The 10014-nt window shown below is 46.3% G+C and overlaps 1 long non-coding RNA gene across 1 annotated transcript; it reads left to right on the top strand.

The window, feature by feature from the left end:
* The first annotated feature begins 7344 nt into the window (after positions 1 to 7344).
* LOC139277963 (uncharacterized) lies at positions 7345 to 8687 on the top strand. The gene is made up of 2 exons (XR_011596189.1): positions 7345 to 7400; positions 8404 to 8687. It is a non-coding gene; the product is annotated as an uncharacterized lncRNA (long non-coding RNA).
* The last annotated feature ends 1327 nt before the right edge of the window (positions 8688 to 10014 follow it).

The raw sequence follows: 10014 nt of genomic DNA, 5'->3' as shown, positions 1-10014 counted from the left end.
AAGTCTAATTCATTGATATATACCACGAAAAGCAAGGGACTTAGTACTGACCCCTGCGGAACTCCACTGGAAACAGCCTTCCAGACACAAAAATCACCCATTGATCATTACCCTTTGCTTCCTGCCACTGAGCCAATTTTGTATCCAACTTGCCACCTTCCCTTGGATCCCATGGGCTTTTACTTTTCTGACCAATCTGTTATGTGGGACCTTGTCAAAAGCCTTGCTAAAATCCATGTAGATTACATCAAATGCTCTACCCTCATCGACCCTCCTCAAATAATTCAATCAAAATAGTCAGACACAACCTTCCCTCAACAAATCCATGCTGACTGTCTTTGATAAATCCGTGCCTTTCTAAATGATGATTAATATTGTCCCTCTTAATTTTTTTAGACTTAGACTGACTGGCCTGTAATTACTCAGTCTATTGCTTACTCCCTTTTTAAACAACGGTACAACGTTAGCAGTCCTCCAGTTCCCTGGCACCACACCGGTAACCAGAGAGGATTGGAAAATGATGATCAGAGCCTCCACTATTTCCTCCCTTTCTTCTCTTAACAGCTTGGGAGACATTTCATCTAGGTCTGGAGATTCATCTACTTTCAAAGATGGTAAACCTCTTAATATTTCCTCTCGCACTGTGTTTATCCCATCCAATATTTCACACTCCTTAACTATGATATGTGCATCATCCCCCTCTTTTGTTAAGACAGATGCAAGGTATTCATTAAGACACATGTCTATCGCCTCCATATACAGGTTATCGTTTTGATCTCTAATAGGACCAACTCTTTCCTTAGTTATTCTTTTGCTCTTTATGTATTTATAAATCATCTTTGGGCTTCTCTTGATTTTACTTGCCAATATTTTTTCTTGCTTTCCTAATTTCCTTTTTAATTTCACCCTGCATTTTTATACTCCTCTCGGCTTTCTGCAGTATTAAGCAGTCGGTATCTGACAAGCAAACAGAAAGGACTAGATTTTCCTGGGACCATCAGAGACATATTTGGACAGGAATTCCACCCACCTGCATCATCCCACCAATGCCTGACTGCATTTTCCTTGGGAGGGCCTTATTTAGTATACATTGCAGATTTAGAGCAGAAGTTGTACTCCTGACTGGTTGTCTGTCACTGGAAGGGAGAGAGTGAAGTCTGGTTTGGCTGCAGCAGTTAAAAGGCTGCTACAACGTGAAGGACCAGAAGTCTAACAGTTGGATGAGAAGAGAAAAAGAGAGCTGGTCCTGGACCTGACATCATATTTGGAATGGCAGAAGGAGAAGCAACATTTGGAGGGTCTGCAATGGCCAAAGTCCCAAGATTTTCAGACATCCTGTTGGCTAAGATAAGGGCAAGAAGACAAAAGCACTTCAGTACACAGTGAATAAAGCCGCAGACAGATAAGATCCAGGCTGTGTGGTAGTCAGTGCAAACTCAGCCATCCCATGAATGGCAATTCAATGCTGTATATGTTTTAATGATCTCACCAGATTGGTCAAGGTAAGTGAAGACACAAGTGCTCATGCAGACACAGGCATAATGCCAGAAGCACGACTCACCTCCACATCATCCATGGCCACATAGTGTATAAGAAATGGTGAGTGAGACAGTTATTGAACACAACATACCCTCACAGCTCTCTGATGGCCACATCTCTTGTCCTACCATTCCAGTCCAGTGTGCCACATCACATTTCAGCCAACATCACTAAAACAGATTATCTGTTGCTGTTGTGAGACCTATCTGTGTGAAAATTGGCTGCGATGTTTCCTACATTACAATAGTGACTACACTTCAAAAGTAGTTAACTGTGCTTTGGAATGTCCTCATCATCATCATAGGCAGTCCCTCGGAATCGAGGAAGACTTGCTTCCACTCATAAAATAAGTCCTTAGGTGGCTGAACAGTCCAACACGAGAGCTACAGTCCCTGTCACAGGTGGGACAGATAGTTGTTGAGGGAAAGGGTGGGTTGGACAAGCTTGCCGCACGCTCTTTCCGCTGCCTGCGCTTGATTTCTGCATGCTCTCGGAGATGAGAGTTCATGTCCTAAGGTCATGAACAGCGCTATATAAATGCAAATTATTTTCTTTTCCAGCAGTATTTGAGTGAAAAGTCCATTGTTTTCACCTGATAGCATTATAACAAGGGAATGTGTATAGACACCTGGGTGAAATAAAATTGGCAATTAATCAGCAGTATTTCTAAATCTATTTGTTCTTTGCAAAGGAGAAGCATGCAGACAACCAAAGGCTAAGGAGTGCCATGGGCGGAGGAACGGCAATCAGCAGGCACCTGAGTAGACATGATGAGGCAGCTCCATAACCCCTTTGGAAAACACACTGGTGAGGCATTAGGCAATGGAATAGTTAGAGGAGAGCTATCAGGTTCAAGGTGGTAATGGGTTGGATTGCTTACAATACTGTGAATGTTTATAGTCTTCAAACATTCTTTGGTCCATTGATTTCAATGGAAATGAAAACAGCGCAGTTTTTATAAGAAGTGGCCAATTTGCAACACCAATTTTATGCCCAGGTGGCAAATTTTAAATCTACCAGTTCCTGCTGCTCTTGATTCCAATGCTGGTTTCCACCACTCCCGCCCTCTCTAATATCGCCTTCCAATCTTTGCTTTTACTTGACTCTGCGAGTTGAGTTCAGTGTTTGCTGCTTTAAAAGCACTGAACTTCATTGGTTCTCCCACCTCACAAGTCGTAATAACCCTCATTTTTAATTTTTGGAACTGTTCTCTTTATCTCCAAAACTCCTTGGAAAATAAGTGTCTAAATGGGAAAGAGGAACAGAAGGATCTGTGTACAGATACACAGATCAATAAAAGTTGCAACACAGGTTAATAAGGCCGTACAAAAGCAAAGCACTCGGCTTCATTTCTAGAGAGATAGCTCTCTTCCTCAGGCGGCTGAAGGCTGCGCTGGCGCACAGGAGGCGGTGTTGAACTGCGTTGTCGATGTCTGCCCTTGCTGATAATAGGCTCCCAAGGTATGGAAAGTGGTCCACGTTTTCCAGGGCCCACCATAGATCTAGATGACTGAGGGGCAGTGCTGTGTGGCGGGGTCAAGTTGTTGGAGGACCTTTGTCTTATGGATGTTTAGTGTAAGGCCCATGCTTTTGTACGCCTCGGTGAAGATGTTGACTATGGCTCTACAGGGCTGTAGTGATACCTGCCCTCCTGTATGTCTCAGAGACGTGGATCATATAGAGTAGACACCTCAAATCGCTGGAGAAATACCACCAATTATGTGATCTGCAAGATCCTGCAAATCCCCTGGGAGGATAGACCAATGTCAGTGTTCTCGATCAGGCCAACATCCCCAGCATTAAAGCACTGACCACACTCGACCAGCTCCGTTGGGCGGGCTACATTGTCTGCATGCCCGACACAAAACGCTCTGCGGAGCTTCGACACGGCAAGCGAGCCCCAGGTGGGCAGAGGAAATGTTTCAAGGACACCCTTAAAGCCTCCTTGATAAAGTGCAACATCCCCACCGACACCTGGGAGTCCCTGGCCAAAGACCACCCTAAGTGGAGGAAGAGCATCCGGGAGGGCGCTGAGCATCTTGAGTCTCGTCTCCGAGAGCATGCAGAAAACAAGCGCAGGCAGCGGAAGGAGCGTGCGGCAAACCTGACTCCCCACCCACCCTTTCCTTCCATGACTGTCTGTCCCACCTGTGACAGCGACTGTAATTTCCATATTGGACTATACAGTCACCTGAGAACTCATTTTTAGAGTGGATGCAAGTCCACTCTAAAATGGGACTGCCTATGATGATGATGATGATGAGTGCTATCAGCATAGACAAAGAGTTCACCTGAAAACCAATACCTGTGATATCCCAAGCTTTGTATTTCAAGTTCCTCATCCAACCAGCTGAGATGCCAGACTGAAATGACAGTTAAAGCCTTCAAAGAAACCTTCCTTTATAAATGTACATGGCGTTTCTTGCGATCCACACTCCGCTCTGTCCCATGCACTCTCTCACCCTCTCTCTTCAGCAGCACCGAATCACTCTATCTCAAAGCTGTATTAGTGTTTAATTCAATGCCACTTCTCTTCCAGGAAAGACTACATTAAAAAAGTTCTCTTCTCTCCAACAGGATTTCCATTTGTCTCTTTTATCTTGTTCACCTTTCTTTCCGTTTCCCTTCTCATGTTTGATCGGTATCTATCAAAACTCACTTTCACAGCCACATCTCTTTCCTCAGCAACTGTCTTTGGCTCTCACTTATTCTACATGGATTCCAATTGAAATTCCACCCTCTGTTTCGAATCCACCCATGATTACAGATTTCTGCATAATATGCAGTGTTCCTTGACCCACTGCTCTTGCCGCTTCCTGAAATCCATGTTCAATACCATGCGTCGCCACATACACGCTCTCGACCTTTCTCTTCAGCATCACCAACTCGCTTTATCTCAAAGCTGTCCTGGTCCTTCGTTCCATTTTGGCCTTCGCCTCATCTGACACTTTTACAAAACACTCTTTTTTCTTCGTTTCAAGTGTCAAGGACCACAAGCTTCAACAACTCTTGGATACCAACGCCCCTTCTTCATCTTTACTTTCCTCTGACCCAATCCTTTCTTCCAATCTCACACTTTCCAGTGTTTTCACTATCCTCTCTAATCTGCTCCTCTGTAATCCCGAAAGATCAGTCCTCAGCAAAGGCCTCAGCCTCATTTCCTTACGCCCCCACCTCAATGAATTTTGAGCTAGGCACGATGTTAAACTCTTCTTCCGTCACCTTCGACCCCGTGTCCACTTCTTTGGCCAGGAATCCCCCCACTGTCCCTTTCTCCCGTCTTCAGAATTCTTGTTCCACTTAAGTCCCTCCCTCTGGCTTCTTACTCTCTCTAGATCTTTTCATTGCAAACTGCCGACGTGACATCGGCCGTCTCAATTTCTCTGCTCCCCTCACTTACTCCAACCAACTCCCTTGGAACTTGCAGCACTCCGATCTCTCAGGTCCAACCCTGACATTGTCATTAAACCTGATGACAAGGATGGTGCTCTCATTGTTTGGCAAACCGGCATCTAGCTTGCGGAGGCTGAAAGCCATCTTTCTGACACCTCCTCCTACCTCCCCATGGACCATAACCCAAAACTGTCACTGATCTCATCTCCTCTGGAGATCTTCCCTCCACGGCCTACAACCTTATAGTCCCCCAACCCCGCACAGTCCACTTCTACCTACAACCAGGATTGCACTAGGAGACCCATTGTTTCAGCCTGTTCTTGCCCCACAGAACGATTTCTTCCTATTTGAACTATTTTTTCTCCCCTTGTCCGGTCTCTTACTACCTTTATCCGCAACTCTTCCGACACCCTCCACACTATAACAGTTTCCAGTTTCCTGTCCCTAACCATCTCCTTTTTACTATTGACGTCCAATCCCTCTACACCTCCACCCCCCACCAGGACGGCCTGAGGGTCCTCCATTTTTTCCTGAACGGAGGCCCAACTAGTCCACATCCACCACCTGGCTGAACTTGTTATCACCTTGAACAACTTCTCCTTTGACTCCACTCACTTCCTCCAAATAAAAGGTATTGCTATGGGAACTCGTATGAGTCCTAGCTATTCCTGCCTTTCGTAGGATATGTGGAACATTCTTTGTTCCTACTCAGGTTCCCTCGCTCACCTCATTTTCTGTTACATCTCTAACTTTTTCCGGTTCTGACGAAAGATCATCAACCTGAACCGTTAACTGTGTTTCTCTCTCCAAAGATACTGAGTATTTCCAGCATCTTATGTTTTTACTTTCTTTATAGATGACTGCAACCCTTGTCCATTACCTGAAATCCCCACTCTCAGAAATACTTAGAGCTGTGACCCTATTGCAGAAACCATTACAGTTGGAGCAGTTTGAAATATCCCCCTATTTTGCTGCCTCTAAGTATCATCATCATCATCATAGGCAGTCCCTCAAAGTCGAGGATGATTTGCTTCCACTCTAAAAGTGAGTTCTCAGGTGACTGAGGAGTCCAATGTGGGACCTACAGTCTCTGTCACAGGTGCGGCAGACATTGGTTGAAGGAAAGGGTGGGTGGGAAACCTGAGTTGACGCACGCTCCTTCCACTAGATATGTTTGTTCTCGGCAATGGGACTCGAGGTGCTCAGCGCCCTCCCGGATGCTCTTCCTCCATTTTGGGCGGTTGTGGGCCAGGGATTCCCAGGAGTCGGTGGGGAAATTGCACTTTATCAAGGAGGCTTTGAGGGTGTCCTTGAAGCATTTCCTCTGCCCACCTGGGGCTCGCTTGCCATATCGAAGCTCCGTGTAGAGCACTTGCTTTGGGAGTCTCGTGACAGGTATGCAGACAATGTGGCCCGCCCAATGGAGCTGATCGAGTGTGGTCAATGCTTTCATGCTGGGGATGTTGGCCTGAGCGAGAACACTGACGTTGGTGCGTCTATCCTGCCAATAGGAGGATCTTGCAGAGGCAGCGCTGGTCGTACTTCTCCAACGTTTTGAGGTGTCTGCTTTATATAGTCCACGTCTCTGAGCCATATAGGAGGGCGGGTATTACTATAGCCCTGTAGACCATAAGTATCACTGAGTTATTGACTCCAATCATCATGTCCATCAGTACTCCGTCCATTCTACATTGAAGTTCAGCAATCTGTAGAGTAGCACCCAACAGGGTCAGTTTTCCTTGTGCCTGTGCTGCGGAGCACCAGAATTGCATTGTGCCTGTTGTCCCGATCTCCTGTTGGAGCTAATTTTAATATTGCAGGCGTTCTTTGGGCAGGTGCCGCTTGTTATGATTGACTACTGAAGTGGACAAATATGAAATTGGAGTGCCAACTGCAGGCCTTAAAGGCCTTTGGCAGCTTATAGCTTCTTTAGGATAGCCTGTGGAAAAGTTGCTATAGCCCGAACAAAGTGCATCATTTGGAAAGCCTGCAACTTCTCCACAAGAATCCTGGAGTGTTTCTGAGAAGTTTTTTTGTGTTTGCAGATATGAAGTGAAAGTGCAAAGGAAGAATAACTAATGGCTGATACGGTGACAGACAGGAGAACAGGTTACATAAGGGTACCCGGCTTTGATGATGAAGCATTTGAGCAATTACTGCAGGAAGTGGAGCTAAGGTGGGAATACCCTGTTTCCCTACATTACAACAGTGACTATACTTCAGAAGTACTTAATTGGCTTTAATGCGCTTTGGGATGTCCTGAGGTCATGAAAGGTGCTATATAACTGCAAGTCTTTCCTTTTCCCCGCCATGGGTAGAAGGTTCTCAACGCTATGGACAGAAGCTTCTCAAGACTCTGGCCAACAGCAGGGCAAAAGATGGCTGAGGCTATGAACATGAACAGCACAGTCCACAGAACTTGGATACAGTGCATGAAGAAATCTAACCACCTTACCAGCAGGGGAAAAGTAAGTGTAACACATTACAAAGGTTTGTGGGGCCCCAGAAACAAACTAGTCTACCCCCTCCCACAATGTAATGTCCTCCGCTGATAGCCATCAGAGAGGCCGAAATTGCACATCGCCCTGTTTGAGGGCGGTAACCTCTGCGAGGCGGGGCATTCTGTGCCCGGCGCAGAGGTCCCGTTCCGCAACCTAAATTGGACCGCCCCCGAGAGGAAGTGGAGTGCAATGACAGGCCTCTTGGGGGCTGGCTCTGGGGCGCTAAGCACGCGTAAGTCGGAGCGCTACGCGGCCTCTCTGCATAGTGCTCACACGATCACAGGGCCCTCCCCTTCTGTTAAAGGGGTGGGCATGCTGCGAGCTTTGCATGGGTTTCAGGGGCCTCCACTAGGCCACCGAAGATGTGGGGTGCCATGACCGCAGCCTGGCACCAAAGCAAAGTGCCAGGCTGCACCATCACAGCACGGATCCCGCGAAAAATTACTCGGAGGCTGGACTGGTAAGTCAGAGGACAACACAAAATGGCACCGCGCACCTCCCCTTTAAGCTTCGCCCCACGAGTGGAGTGTGGTCCGGTTCGTGACCCGCGAGGCTGGCGTTGACATCGCCCGTGGTGGCCTCACGAGGCGTTGGCCAATTTTTGCCGCAGGGCGAAAATGGGTCGTGCGGGGCGAAAACAGGGCACTACGCACAGTGATGACATCATTGCCAGAAGCGCAGCAGCCCGGGGCTACCAGCAGGAGCAGGTCTACCGGTTTTGTGCCTCCACTAACTCCCGCATAATTTCGCCTCCCCCCCGGAGGTGCTAATGGCAGTCACAAACCATGCAAATTTGTCCCCTAGAGTCTCTTAACCCCTTAAGACCAAGGCTATATCCCTGGTAATTTTCTCCAAATACTTGAAAGGATCCCATGCAGCAGTATCTGCAAGTGCACATGGAATGGGACTCAGCTCATATCAGGCACAATACACAGCAGTAAGTAATAAAAGTTTCCTTATGTTTCTGCAGGAGAAGGTGACATTGAACAGGAGTAAATAGCAGCCAACAGAGAAAGAGCAGATACTCTTCATGAAGTCTCCCAGTTTGAGGAACTGTCAATTGAACTACAGAGCAGGAACTTGATAGAAGAGGCAGAAGATGTTGTGGCGGTGGGACTTGCCCAAAGTCATGGCTCATTGTTCCTTGCTCTTCCCTTCCCTCCAATTATAATGTTATCCTCAAACAACTTCCACACTCACAACATCCCTTGGAAGATGAAAGTTATAAACTAGGTGAATACTTTTTGGAAAAGAGGTTGGAAGTTCATGATTTTATTATTTTCCCTTGTTATGTCTTTCAAAAAATGGATACTTTCAAGCATGTTAGATACTGCAGCCCTTGGATGATGGGCTTTCACAATATTGCACATGTGTGGGGTCCTGCTATACAGATCTGAAAGCATGAAAGCATCCTTGGGGCAGGTGGCAACTCCTGGGCGATCTGCTGTGCAGCCCCTCACAAACAGAGGTCTTATGCCAATCTTAGGTTCTCTCGTGAATGCTCAGAATGCTACACTGTCATCTCCTCCACAAACAGGAAGAAAATACCCAGGAAAATTCTTCTCTGACCACCTCAGGCAATCAAAACCAGTCCAGGAGATCACATGCACCAAGTGTTACCGATAAAGACACTTGCCTTCTATATGATTCACATTAAATGAATTACATTGTGCAGTTACTTTTGTTATGGGTAAACAAGAGATATCTTCACGATAATTTTGAGCAACTGAGCCAATGTTAGCAACCAGAATAATTTGATACAATTATTAGAGGACAGAGCAACTCAGGGTTTTAACATACTGAGCCATGGACCAGCAGCATAATGTAAATGAATTCCTGCAAGTTGGGGTCACGTCTCTGCAGTAACTTAATTTGTGTTTCATGAGGGTTTTTAGTTGAAAATAATAAGGGTTAAAACACATACCAAACTGAGAAGTTTTGTGTTGTCAAACTCAACATTGGGTGAGTGAGTGGGAAGGGCAATTTTCCAAATGTTTGTAAATTCTGAGTAGAATTTCCACCCGGCAGAAAGCTGCAGCATAGTCTGGATACAACCTTAATGGAAAAGCAACTGACCTTTACCCCCTCATTTGGTGAGCAGCTCAGCAAGTGCTGAAATTAATGAGCCTTTAGAATCATAGGGAATGAAATTGACCCTTTATATAGCCCCGTTAACACCTCCGTGGGGTACTAACGGGCACAAGGCAGTTTTTGCCCGGGGGAGGGGGCACGACTGCTTCCCGGGAAACTGCCCCGGAAGTTTAGGAGTCGTTGCCTCGGCGGTTAGCGCGCCAGGCCGCCATGCAACCGGCGATGACGTCACCATCGTGCATAGCAAGCCCTCCCCGGCCCATGCCGACTCCTCTCATAAATTCGATGGGAAGTGGCAAAGGAATTAATTTATGCCTTTCAGCTTGGCAATATATATAATATAGATATATAGATATATCTTGTGATTGGAAAGTGAGGTGCGAGGAAATTAAAAAAGTTATTTTGATAGTGGCCCCAATTTGGTATTACTGTAAATTAGTATATTTTGCAGTTAATTCAACTACTGCACGATGTCTAAATGCCAACTAAA

This window comes from Pristiophorus japonicus, chromosome 13, assembly GCF_044704955.1.
Source record: "Pristiophorus japonicus isolate sPriJap1 chromosome 13, sPriJap1.hap1, whole genome shotgun sequence".
Taxonomy (NCBI): domain Eukaryota; kingdom Metazoa; phylum Chordata; class Chondrichthyes; family Pristiophoridae; genus Pristiophorus; species Pristiophorus japonicus.
The sequence above is the reverse complement of the archived record's forward strand: the minus strand, read 5'-3'. Positions and strand labels throughout refer to the sequence as shown.